General features: G+C 37.0%; 2 protein-coding genes across 3 annotated transcripts in view; both read left to right on the top strand.

Moving 5' to 3' along the window:
- The window catches only part of LOC310724036 (craniofacial development protein 2-like), a 384,292-nt gene that overhangs the window by 97,234 nt on the left and 272,508 nt on the right, over nt 1–14,550 (top strand). The gene's annotated exons all lie outside the window — the stretch shown is intronic.
- The window catches only part of col6a3 (collagen, type VI, alpha 3), a 75,454-nt gene continuing 72,423 nt past the window's right edge, over nt 11,520–14,550 (top strand). Inside the window, exon 1 of one of the 2 annotated variants that reach the window (XM_083537622.1) lies at nt 11,520–11,795. The gene's annotated coding sequence lies outside the window, so the exon portion shown is untranslated. The remainder of the gene's footprint in view (nt 11,796–14,550) is intronic. The other variant, XM_083537624.1, reaches the window with a different exon arrangement.

Here is a 14,550-nt window from a genome sequence, read left to right as displayed (position 1 = left end):
TCACTCAAAATCTCACGATACATGGCCCTATTCATTCTTTCCTTTACACGGATCAGTCGTCCTGGTCCCTTGGCAGAAAAACGGCCCCAAAGCATGATGTCTCTCACAGTAGGTATAGTGTTCTTTGGATGCATCTCAGCATTCTTTCTCCTCCAAACACGACAAGTTGAGTTTTTACCAAAAAGTTCTATTTTGTTTTGATCTGACCAAATTACATTCTCCCAATCCTCTTCTGGATCATCCAAATGCTCTCCAGCAAACTTTAGACGGGCCCGGACATGTACTGTCTTAACCAGGGGGACACGTCTGGCACTGCAGGATTTGAGTCCCTGGTGGTGTAGTGTGTTACTGATGGTAGCCTTTGTTCCTTTGGTCCCAGCTCTCTGCAGGTCATTCACTAGGTCCCCCGTGTGGTTCTGGGATTTTTGCTCACCGTTCTTGTGATCATTTTGACCCCACGGGGTGAGATCTTGCGTGGAGCCCCAGATCGAGGGAGATTATCAGTGGTCTTGTATGTCTTCCATTTTCTAATAAATGCTCCCACAGTTGATTTCTTTACAACAAGCTGCTTACCTATTGCAGATTCAGTCTTCCCAGCTTGGTTCAGGTCTACAATTTTGTTACTGGTGCCCTTTGAGAGCTCTTTGGTCTTGGCCATAGTGGAGTTTGGAGTCTGACTGTTTGAAGTTGTGGACAGGTGTCTTTTATACTGATAACGAATTCAAACAGTTGCCATTAATACAGGTAACAAGTGAAGGACAGAGGAGCCTCTTAAAGAAGAAGGTACAGGTCTGTGAGAGCCAGAAATCTTGCTTTTTTAGGTGACCAAATACTTATTTTCCACCATAATTTGCAAATAAATTCTTTAAAAATCAGACAATGTGATTTTTTTTTTCTCCTTATGTCTCTTATAGTTGAAGTGTACCTATGATGAAAATTACAGGCCTCTCTCATCTCTCCAGTGGGAGAAATTGCACAATTGGTGGCTGACTAAATACTTTTTTGCCCCACTGCACTATTACTGTTCCCGATTGGGTAAGAAGACATAGTAACCAAAGATGTGTGAGTAAGTGAAACAGCTAAGTGAAACATTTAATAACCACATGTTCCAAAATCCTTGGACTCTCATAATTCATATTTAACCACTTGCAAAACACCATTTTCAGCTAATTTTTCAAATGCTAACTCACTGCTTTCAAAATCTTAGCATAAAATAATAATCATAGTCTTATTACATTTTTTTAGTAAAAGAGGATGGCTTTTGTTATGACCCAGTCTAGGGTTAGGCAGCACAGAGTAACTAGCTCAGGATTCAACGCATGATATTTTTGTGAAAACAAAAAATAAATAAATAAATATATAAAAATGCACACAAGGTTTGCTACACAAGGTGTTTGTATATTGTTAACACAAATAGTAGTATTTACACAACTGTACAATGGTTTGCCTTCAGGGTAGGCCAAGGCCAAAAATGTCAAATTTTTTATGCTCCCTTACCTGAAAGAAATGAAAACCAAACCCCACTCCAAAGCAAATAGCAGCCACACCCCTACTGCCAGTGAACCAAGTGATTTTGTACAGTATTAAATATATACAGAAAACCAGTTAACCAGTCCAAAAGGGCAAACCAAGCTTAGGGTCAACATACAGGCACAAGTCAAAATCAGAACAAACAGATTCCAAACTAAGCCAAGCACAAAATAGCATACCAAACACCACTAAAATAACCCTTTCAGGTTGCAGCTCTTCATCTTCCTTAAATAGGATCACCAATCATAATGCCATCAGTGTGGAGGTGGGATCAAGGCAGACTAGGGCAGGATGGAAACTCTGGTTTGTAATGAGACCTGCACACAACATGACCTACAACAAACACAACAGAATACAGACACAGAATAATAAAGGAGCGTCGACAGATTGGAGTTGCTGTTTATCGCAGTAGATACGACCTTCGAACCAGAAAGACACAGCTTACATTTGACTGAAAAGTTTTTGTCTTTATTTTTAACTAAAGTGAAATAATAAGCATATTTCCATTTTGAGAAACTCGTCTTGCTCTCGCCTCGACTCGCCATTACTGACACAGACCTGAATAAATGGAGACATGCCCACAGCGCGTCTTCTTCGTGTTTACAGAGGTTCATCCGCCAATCCTACAATGCGTCGCTGCTGTAAACAGGTTAGACTGTAGGCTACACTTCAGTCCAAATTCATTCATTTAAAAGTAACGGGTAACGCACCATACAGGTAACGGAGTTACTTTATTTAAAAAGTAATGCGTTACAGTATTAGTTACTGTCAAAAGTAACTGCGTTACAGTAATGCGTTACTGCCCAACACTGGTTATAACACTTTCAAATAGTTTTGTTTGGAAATATGAATCAAAGAAGACAGAGAAGAAATTTTACAATGCTGTTAAATGTGTTTATGGATTCAAAGTTTGCCTAGAGTTGAAGTTTTTGTCCAGTCAGATTTATGCCATCACATCACATGTTGCTGGGGTCAAAAGTATCTATTGTAAGGTTTTCAGAAATCAGTTTTGCAGGCAACCGATAGCATAAAATACAAACCCGATTTCAAAAAGGTTGAGGCACTACAAATTGTGAATTAAAAAGGAATGCAATCATTTACAAATCTCATAAACTTATATTTTATTCACAATAAAATATAGATAACATATCAAATGTTGAAAGTGAGACATTTTAAAATGTCATGCCAAATATTGGCTCATTTTTTATTTCATGAGAGCTACACATTCCAAAAAAGTTGGGACAGGTAGCAATAAGAGGCTGGAAAAGTTAACTGTACATATAGGGAACAGCTGGAGGACCAATTTGCAACTTATAAGGTCAATTGGCAACATGATTGGGTATAAAAAGAGCGTCTCAGAGTGGCAGGTTCTGTCAGAAGTCAAGATGGGCAGAGGATCACCAATTCCCCCAATGCTGCTACAAAAAATTGTGGAGCAATATCAGAAAGGAGTTTCTCAGAAAGAAATTGCAAAGAGTTTGAAGGTATAATCATTTACAGTGCATAATATCATCCAAAGATTCAGAGAATCTGGAACAATCTCTGTGCGTAAGGGTCAAGGCCAGGAAACCATACTGGATGCCCATGATCTTCGTGCCCTAGACGGCACTGCATCACATACAGGAATGCTACTGTAATGGAAATCACAACATGGACTCAGGAATATTTCCAGAAAACATTGTTGGTGAACAAAATCCACCGTGCCATTCGCCACTGCCGGCTAAAAGTCTATAGGTCAAAAAAGAAGCCATATCTAAACATGATCCAGAAGCACAGGCGTTTTCTCTGGGCCAAGGCTCATTTAGAAGCCTGCATCTCTGATGGTATGGGGTTGCATGAGTGGGTGTGGCATGGGCAGCTTACACATCTGGAAAGGCACCATCAATTCTGAAAAGTATATCCAAGTTCTAGAACAGCATATGTTCCCATCCAATCATCGTCTCTTTCAGGAAAGACCTTGCATTTTCCAACATGACAATGCCAGATCACATCCTGCATCAATTACAACATCATGGCTGCGTAGAAGAAGGATCCGGGTGCTGAAATGGCCAGGCTGCAGTCCAGATCTTCCACTCATAGAAAACATTTGGTGCATCATCAAGAGGAAGACGTGACAAAGAAGACCTAAGACAGTTGAGCAACTAGAAGCCTGTATTAGACAAGAATGGGACATTGTTCCTATTGCTAAACTTGAGCAACTTGTCTCCTCAGTCCCCAAACATTAGCAGACTGCTATAAAAAGAAGAGGAGATGCCACACAGTTGTAAACATGTCCTTGTCCCAACTTTTTTGATATGGGTTGATGCCATGAAATTTAATATCAACTTATTTTTCCCTTAAAATGATACATGTTCTCAGTTTAAACATGTGTCATCTATGTTGTATTCTGAATAAAATATTGCAATTTGAAACTTCCACATCATTACATTCTGTTTTTATACACAATTTGTACAGTGTCCCAACTTTTATGGAATCGGGTTTGTACATGATCGCAGATTTTGAAATGGAGTCACTGGGGCCATCTACCAGGTGTCCAATCACATTGCTATTTTCACATCCTTTGATTAGGTCATTAGAAAGTTTACTAGTCAGAACTCGCATACTGCATCTGTAGCTGCATAAGCTCAAATATACAGTATATGTGTGTGTATAATAGCTGTCAGCAAAACAGTTTAAAACTATTGCAAGTGAAGTCCCCTCTAACTTTTTGTGTATACATTTTAGCACTGTTTTTATACCAGTAATTAAGCTTTGTCAGTGCAGCCATGAACAGCACATGTTCCTAATGTCACATGTGTTTTAATGTCTTTTGAACATATTCTTGACTGAAAAGCAAATCGCACATAAAGAAAAGTCAGTCAACGCTGATACTACATCCAGTGGAAGTTATACCATAAATGTTTTTTCAGCAGGACCCACAGGAATCAGGTGAATAAAGTCACAACGGAAGGTTGAGGGAAAGTAGCACGTTGAAAAAATGGATACAGCACTAAAATATACTCAAGTAAAAGTGCACTGTTTTTAAAATTCTTAATAAAGTACAATTACTGAGAACTCAATTACAGTAAGAAGAGTATTTGTAATTCGTTAAATTACACCATTGGTGTGCATGTGAATATGCAGGAAAGAGAGAGCGGTGTGGAGCACTGTGTATGGAAGTGAGGTGTATTTTACTTGAACCATGTGCAAAACATGATGAACAGAATTTTAATTATTACGGGGACTTCAAAACACTTGCATGTGCTAAACAGTCCTGGGTCTTCTTTGTTGTATTCATGTGTTTTCAATTAGTGAAAGGTTTGGACTGCAGGCAGACCAATTCAACTTCGATGAAGCCATGTTACTTTAATAGATGCAGTATGCTGTTTAGCATTTTCAGGCCTTCTCTGAAAAAGATGTCATCTCAATAGAAGCATATGTTGCTCTAAATCCTGTATACACCTTTCAGCATCTATGCTGCCCATTCCATATCCAGTAATGCACCTCCTTACTGTCAGAGATGCAGGCTTTGAAGCTGAGCGCTGAACAAGCTGGATGGTTTGATTCCTCTTTAGATTTTCCTTGGGGTTTGTTTTAGTCCAGAGAAAATGGCACATTTCTTGATCATATACATATGTGTTTTTTCCTTTGCCTTTATGGCAGGTGAACTGTGCTGTGACTTTTCTGAGCCCATGCAGTGATTTCATTACAGAATCATTCCTGTTTTAATGGACACCTTCATTTTGCACATTGATCAACAGATAAATGGCCACAAAAGTATGTCCTAAAAGTGTAACTATCATCTCAGAATGCCCGTGTGTGTGTGTGTGTGTGTATGTGTGTGTGTGTGTGTGTGTGTGTGTGTGTGTGTGTGTGTGTGTGTGTGTGTGTGTGTGTGTGTGTGAGACCCATTGTGACCTATTGCTGTAGGTTATTAGAGTGTGGAAACACTGCCATCTGGTGATCAGGAGAGTCAATTAGAACATTGGGTTCTGCATGTGATGTTGATTTTCCCTTTGGGATGAATAAAGTGTTCTATTTATCTATGTTCTAGAAACTCTTGATAACCACCATAGTTTCCTCTCACTTGGAACCTAAGCCAAACTCGGCAAGAAGCCGAAGAAGAGAATTTATTAATAAATTAGTAAATAATTAATGTTAAAGATCTTTAAATCTTTAATTCATAAAGATTTCAGTCATTGGGCTTTGAGGATAAACAACCAATTAACAATCAAAATAACTTTTGACATATGCTCTTACCCCATCATTGAACATTTAGATGGTATGCCATGGAGGAATTTTTGTGGAATTTATAATTTATGAGTTGCTCAGAAGTGCCTGGTTCCATAACTCCAACTGACTGTATAAAGGTAATTACTCATATTTACACGCTCTCATGCTCATGATTTTTCTTGTTTTCCAGTGTTTGTAATGTAATGATTTATAATCACCCTTTTGGTGTCACCCAAATGAAGATGGGTTCTCTTTTTGAGTCTGGCACCTCTAAAGGGTTCTTCCTCAAACCATCTTAGGAAGTTTTTTCTTCTCACAGTTCTCACAGTTATATAAACTTCTCACAGTTATATAAACAATGGCTTGCTCATCAGGAATAATTACATTTATTTAATTTTTTCTATAATTCGTATATTCTGTAAAGCTGCTTTGAGACAATTCCCATTGTGAAAAGTGCTATAGAAATTAAATTGAATTAAATTGAATTTAAATGCACTATGAAAGTATCCAGGGTATAAAACACTGCAGCTGGTGGTTCTCAGGAGTTAATGGCAGAATGTGACCTTACACCAACCCCAGCCACTCTTAGTGCCGGTCCCAAGCCCGGATAATTAAGGAGGGTTGCGTTAGGAAGGGCATCCAGCGTAAAAACATGTGACAAATCAAACATGCGGATGATCCGCTTTGGCGACCCCTAATGGGAGAAGCCGAAAGAAAGAAAAGTCTAGGTTGTCCAACTCAATGCAGAACAACAACAAAAAACAACATCTTTGTCTGGTGCACCTTAGCTTCCCTTGTCCATGCCACAAGGTCATAATCGTTAACAAAAACTATCACAAGAACTAAAAACATGCTCCTGAGGTACCAGTGACCAGTGCTCCTGTTTCTTTCTTCTCTTCAGATCTGCCTGATTCATCTGAATGCCTTACCCCTGGAAAGTGTTTTCTTCAACTGGAGGCCACTCAGTTCAGCTGAGGATGGATATACATGAACAGCTTATCAATCCGTAAAGTTACTGAACAACTCAAAAGCTACGAGGATGGATTTGGACTGTAATTAATATAAACAATGGCTTAGGACTGCACTTTTGCACTGAACAGTACACCTCAACAAGAAAACTTATTTTGGCTTCTTCCATTAGGGGTCGCCACAGCGGATCATTCATATGTTTGATTTGGCACAGGTTTTTACGCTGGATGCCCTTCCTAACGCAACCCTCCCCATTTATCTGGGCTTGGGACCAGCACTAAGGTTTGTGCAACCCTAATGGCGGGGGTTGGTTCCCTGAACCAATCCCCTGACCGGGGATCGAACTCGGGCCGCAGCAGTGAGAGCGCCACATCCTAACCACTAACCCATCAGGGGGTACACCGAAATAATGATGGGACTAAATTGCCGGGTGGGCTTACTTCAGAATAGAAGTTTAACGGAGTGAATTAATGCAAGTTAAAGATTCATAAATAACCAGCCGGTGGCAGTAGAGCTCATTAAAACAACAGCTGCAGTAAGTTAAAGATAGATAGATAGATAGATAGATAGATAGATAGATAGATAGATAGATAGATAGATAGATAGATAGATAGATAGATAGATAGATAGATAGATAGATAGATAGATAGATAGATAGATAGATAGATAGATAGAAAGTAAATACAGTGAATAAATATAAAGTCTATGGCAGTGAAAATGTGCAGACTGTTGTAAAGGTACAAGTAAAAGGATATTGCAAAAGCTGAATATACAAGTACAAGTATACAAGCTGAATATACAAGTACACTAAATATTGTGCTAAATATAGTGCAGATGTATGTGAGGCACAATATGTGTAGAGAATCAGGAGTATAAAAAATACATTATGTAATATGTACATTGTATGTATAAATGTACAGAAGTTTTATACAGTGATCTAAAGGTGTAGTGTAGAGTTAAGTAGTGTGACTTTGGATGGAAAAAATCTGTCCCTGAACCTGCTGGTTCTGGTGCGTATGTTCCTGTATCTTGATGGAAGAAGGTTAAACAGTTTGTGACTGAGATGTGAAGAGTCCTTGATGGTGTTGTGAGCTCTGTGCAGACATCTGCTGTGGTAAAGGTGCTCAATGATAGGTAGTTGGTTGCCAGTGATGCGTTGGCCGATTTTGACTATTGGCCACATTAATGGGTAGGAAATGACAGCCAAATATGCGATTGATTGATTGATTGATTGATTGATTGATTGATTGATTGATTGATTGATTGTTTGATTCTATTTTAGGGTATGATTCTGTTTCTGATAAAAAAAAGTCTGTGGTACTAAAACATTTGTAGTGTTCATCAAGGCTCCGATCTGGGCCCTTTTTTATCATTTACTTATTACCTCTTGGTTATATTTTTAGTAAATATGGCATTAATTTTCATTGCTACACAGATGATACTATTTATCTTCAAAACCAGATTGCACTCTTCTTTTCTCCGCTCTTCTGAATTGTTTAGAAGAGATTAAATCTTGGTTCTCACCCAATTTTCTCAAGCTGAATAATGACAAAACAGAGATTCTTCTGGTTGCCACTAAATCTAATTAGTCAAAATTCAATAGTTTTTTACTTTCTGTGAAGAAAGGCAATCCTTGATAGTACATTGTCTTTTGAAAAGCACATTGACAATATTACTCGGTCTGCATGCCGCCATCTACAGAACATCAGCCGTCTTCGCCCGTTCCTGATATCCAATTTCACAGTTTTTCTTGTACATGCTCTTGTTACCTCACGCATTGATTGTTGTAACTCTCTTCTGTTTGAGCTACCACACAAACTTGGTTTTAAACTTCAATTGGTCCAAAACTCAGCTGCCTGTATAATCTTCATAATCTTGCATCCTCATATCTTTCTGATTTGCTTAATACTTACATTACAAAGTGTACTCTCATATCTTCTTCATCCGTTTCCCTTGGTGTACCTTCTGTTTGTTTAGTCAATATGGGTCTAGGGCATTTAGCTGGGTTGCTTCTCATCTTTGGAATTCTCTTCCACAATCTATATGAAAAAGTGATTAGTGGTGCTTTAATAAGAATTAGTATTTGAAAGTGTATGTCAGAAGCCCACAGTAAAACAAATGTTTTTTTCCACAAATGTTTTTTGAAAACAAAATACATATCCAATGCAAAATCTATGAAATATGTACGGTGGCAAATGAATTAAAATAAATTATTTTTTTTATAAAAAAACTAAAATATAAATGAGCTGTTTAAAGAATTTATTATTTTTTGCCATAAAAGCTGAGTGTGAAGTATTTAACGTTTAACATATATAAGAGCAATCATGGACAAGCCATGATTGGCTGTTATTATATCAATGTTCAATATCAATATCAATACATTCTTGCTGAAATATTTGGAGGTGAAAAAGAAGAGGAGGAGAGCAAGAACTGAAAAAATAATTAGATAATGGAAACTAAAGGAGGAAGACTGTAGTGTGACATTCAAGGAAGAGGTCAGACAGGGGCTCGGTGGTGGTGAAGAGGTGCTGGATGATTGGGCAACTACTGCAGAAGTGATGAGGGAGGCAGCTAGAAAAGTACTTGGTGTGACATCTGGAAATAGAAAGGAAGAAAAATAAACGTGGTGGTGGAATGATGAAGTGCAGGAAAGCATAAGGAGAAAGAAGTTGGCAAAACAGAATTGGGATTGACAGAGAGAGATGAGAAAAGTAGGCAGAAGTTCAAGGAGATGCAGCAGCAGGTAAAGAGGGTTGTAGCAAAAGATAAGGAAAAGTCATATAAAAAGCTATATGAGAAATTAGACACTAAAGACATAGAAAAGGATTTGTACAGATGTACAGGATGTACAGATGTACAGGATGTGCTGCAAGTTAGAGTAATAAAAGATGCAGATGGAAGTATGTTGAAGAAAATGAGAGAGGGAGAGAAGGTTGAATGATGTGAAGATGGTAACTCAGGAAATGGATAGGATTAGAAAGGAGTAAGTACTGTATGAGCAGCTATTAAAAGGATAAAGAGTGGAAAGTCTGTAGGACCAGATGACATACCAGTAGAAGCATGGAGATGTTTAGGAGAGATGGCAGTGGAGTTTTCTTTAAGAATAAGGGAGATGTGCAGACCTACAGGAACTACAGGGGAATTTAGTTGATCAGTCACACCATGAAGTTATGGGAAAGAGTAGTGGAAGCCAGGCTGATAAAAGAGGTAACAATCTGTGAGCAACAGTGAGGTTTCATGCCGAAGAAGAGCACCACAGATGCCTTGTTTGCTTTAAGAATGTTTATGAAAAAGAGGTCAGTCTGTTTGCATCCTTCTGGTCATCAATTTTAAGATCCACTTACAGAAGCATGGGACAAGTCCCAGGTCCTCCAACTTGGTGCTGGGCTTGCTGGGATTATAATGTTAAATACTGAACTGTAATCAAAAAACAACATCTAAACATAATATCCCTTTTTGGTTGTCTATATTTTTCAAGGATGCGGGCGAGGTGTCATTGGCATCATCAGTAAAGTGACTGGGATGGTATGCAAATTGTAATGGGTCTATGGTGTCAAAACGCTGATAAAGTCTTTGACCAGTCTTTCAAAACACTTAAGGTGAGAGCTACAGTGTGAGAGGCAAAGTGATATTTTATTGAGACAGGAATGATAATGGACTGTTAAACCATGTGCAGATTACTGACTGTTCATGGGAGACTGCTCCTAGTGGTTTTTGTGGTATTTGTTCAGCTAGAGTGGATTACAATAATACACAGCCAAGGAAATACTAGTGGGACAGTTACTTCCTTCTTGTGTTTTGTGGTGGATCTCAGACCTGGGTATGTCAGTGGGATCAAATATCCAGTGGCACAGAAGATCAGCTCACATTAGGACTGTCAGGAGCGGTCAGTGTAAATGCAGGACGTGACAGGGGAATAGTGAAAACAGTTTTTTCATGATAAAAGAGGCAAAGGGAAAAAAACATGTCCAAATTCCAAGACCCAAAACGGAGTCTGAAAAAACAGTCCAAAATTCGAGAGCCAGAAGACAGAGCAATACATGGAGAACCAAAACCAGAGATCTGAAAACAGTCCAAAACACAAACCAAAAAACAGTCCAGAGTTCAAAACAGTAACTAGGGTGGCAGAGCAGAACAGGGATCAGGGATTAGGTACAGGATCTAGAGCAGGCAGGGTGGCAAGAATATTCCCAAAGACATGACGAGCCAGTAGAATAATATGACCCAGAGTATATGTCCTTTGTGTGCTTTAATACTGGGTGGCACAGGAAAAATGGCAAGATGGCCGCTGACCCAGAAGTGCGTGCCGTGTAACTGGAAAAGAGTGCTATGAGCCCAGAAAACCCTGACAAGGACAGATAATTGGGTGAAGAGGATATTGTTTCATTGTGGAATTGTTTTGAGCTCTTTATAAGGAGAATGAGGACATTCTTTGACATATGACTATTAGAGCTTTTACTGCATGCTTGTGGAGGTCTTATACTTTAATCTGAATTTAAATCATTTTCACAGAGAAATGCATTTATGGAAGCATGTTTTTCCAGTTGTATTAAAACGAACATCATTTACAAATGTTTGAAGACATTGTCTACAGTTCTGAACTATTCTAGAAATATGCTGTACAAAAACCTAGAAGTTTAACAAAACCAAAAGAGAATTAACGTCATCTGGAAAAACAAAGAGTTTAAGGATGCATTGGCTGTGACATAACTTTCCTCATACAGGCTTCTGTTTCTCATTTGAAAGTTTTCCCTGTGTTTTTTTGCTCTTTGAGTTTGCGTCCCCTTCCTTCCACAGAAAGTGGGAGGTGCAGAAGAGTTCTATGGCAGTTTTCCATGTGCCGTGTCTTAGGGTTGGAGGCTGTGCAACTTCACTTTTGGAGAACAGAACTGGATGACCTGATGAGTAACTTGGTGCCATACACTGGTGTCTCTCAGTAATTTCTTAGGACCCATCCTATTTATCACTGCCTTGGAGTTAATAATGCATCAAACTGACTAATGGGACACAGTAGGAAGATAATATATTACTGACTCGCAAATTTTTTTAAAATCCTCTGCAGAATACACCATTTATCACTAAGGGTAAGTAAAAGTAATAGCATGTGGCAAATAAGGTATGGTTTACTAAAGCAAGTAAATCCTATTGAATGCACAGGAGTATTTGTTTAATAGCATGCATATAGTCTGTAATTTAATTTAAGACTACAAGTCTTAAAACTGCAAAAAAGTGAGCATTGCCCTGTAAAGTCTATTTCTGTGTGCAGCACAAAGCAGTGCAGCATATGCTGGTATGTCATAAATGTTAAAAGCTCCATGCACATAATTTCCACGGCTGAATCTATTTTTTTTGCAAAAGTTGTTGCTTATAGCAAAAGTTGTTTTGCAAAAGTTGTTGCTTATAGCAAATAGCTTAATGTCCTTGCCTAAATAATTTTTTTATTTGTTTGTTTGTTTATTACGAGACCAAGCTCAGTTTTAAACCAAAACATCTACATCTGGTATAATGCAAGTGCTAGAAGGTAAAGATAATCTTTGGTGTTTCGATGTACTATTTATTGTGTGCCACTACGTATGCTGGCTAAATAATGCTCTGGGCAATAAAGAGACTGCCATGAGATATTTTTTCCATATCCTTATCCAGATGGCCAAAGAAACCTGGGAAAGTTAAGAGGGAAGAATCAAAAGCCATGGTAAACAGAAACAGATGTTTGAGTAGCTCTCTCCCACTAGTCCTCTTTTTTTTTTTAAGAAGTATTGGAATTTTTTTACAAGTTGCTTTATTTTAGTTTTAGAGATATGTGAATTATTATATTTTATATTTTGGAGCTAGGCTGTCGTTATAAGGTGAGATATTCATATTTAATTATAACAATTTAAGTAATACAATTTACTATTCTACAAAGGGTTAAGTGACAAAAGTAGCTAAAAAGACCAAAAATCTATGAAAACCATAAGATATCACAGTCATGCATGCACAGTTGTGTGAATGATAAACAAGTTACAATTTACTGGTTTACAAGTTACAGATTTTTTTATGACTATAATCAGGACTGTGCAAGTGTGGCCATGGGGCGGCAACAACTGTACTTCTATCCTTGTGACAGAAGGGGGTGTTGTAGAGTTTGACTTGCAACTGGGGAGTTATTCATTTTAGTTATTTCAATACAAGTTTACTGCTTTGTACACTGAAAAACTGTACTAGGAAGACTAATTGAAATTAGTAAATTAATTTAATTTTTTTTTTTAGAGAATATTTAATTATTAATGTAATTATTTTGAATTGCAAAAATATTATTAAACAAATTTTTTTTTGAGCTTTTACTTACTACTTTGTACTTACTCAACAATTTTGGTCAGTACTCTGCAGGATTCTCTAAAACTTATTAATTTCAAGAATCTCAGGTCTTAAAACAAATTTCCATACCATTTAGGGGTGCAGTGAGTTCTTTTAGTGGTATAGCTAATAAAATCTACTTTCCAAAAGCATTAGATTGTAAATAAACTTTGGAAATACATCCAAAATCCATTCATTTAGAATGAAAACCATGATTCACTAGTTAAAAAAAAAAAAAATATATATATATATATATATATATATATATATATATATATATAAAAAACAGAATGCAATGATTTGCAAATCTAATAAACTGATCAACAAAAAATCGATAATGGATGCCTGTATTCTTCGGTCCCCCAGGTTAAAGCTCTATCATTGCATTAAAGACATGTGTGATTCTGTAATGGAAATCACAGCATGGGCTTAGAATCACCTTGAGCAGTGAGTTCACCATGTCATCAACTAATGAACTAATGCAGGTTAAAGCTCTATCATGCAATGAAGAAGCTATATGATATATATATATATATATATATATATATATATATATATATATATATATATATATATATATATATATATATATATATATCATATAGCTTCTTCATTGCATGACACAGGGTCCCAATAATTCTGGGGTTGTATTTGTAAATGGCTAAATGTAATAGTTGCAGCATACTGTACTACTTTACTGGGTTAAATTAGATATTATATTGCAAATGTTAACAAAGCTTAAAAAAACCCACAAAAAAAAAAAAAATTGTAGTAAGTAATGTTGACTTAAGCCAAATGCATATTAATATGGGACATGTTTTTTAGTGTACGCATGTCTAGAAGCATATGCATTTCTAGTCACTGTTTATGTTTTCATTGTTTCACATTTTCTTTTCAATTTTAAATGTTTTTAGTAAATCGAATTTTGTGTTTATTTTAAGGCTTATGGCTATGGTACTATGAAAAGCTTTCTTCATTTTTTATGGGGTGTGTCAAACTTGATTAAGGACTGTGGGCTGAAAATAAATGTTGCATTATACTAAACATTATATTAAAATTATTGTTGTCATCCTCTCGTTTTGATTGTACAATATTACAAGGTAAATACATACATAAGTAAATCTGCCTAGCTAAGCAAAAAATCCAGATCAACTGATAAAACCTGTAGTGCAATGATAAAGGATCCAATTTATTGTTCAATAGAGTTTAATGCTTAATACAGCTAATCAGGGATCCCTAATAATAGACTTAAAGCTGGATTTTTTTTATGTGGCTTGTGTTCCAAACCCTGTTTATAAAATTGCTTCATGGTCTGAGCTGAAGAGAAAAAAATCTATATTGAAGTGCTTGTTTGTGTTTGCAGGCCTCTCTTTTTATTGGCAGGACCCAATGTCAATTTATTCGTGTTTTTATTTCCATCTGCTGGTAAATAAAAACAGTGTGTCTACAGTGTACAAAAAAAACCTACTGTGCTGTAAAGAAAAAGCTACAAGAGAATAATTA

Source organism: Silurus aristotelis, assembly GCF_946808225.1.
Source record: "Silurus aristotelis genome assembly, chromosome: 3".
Lineage (NCBI taxonomy): Eukaryota > Metazoa > Chordata > Actinopteri > Siluriformes > Siluridae > Silurus > Silurus aristotelis.
This window is presented reverse-complemented; position numbering and strand designations above follow the sequence as displayed.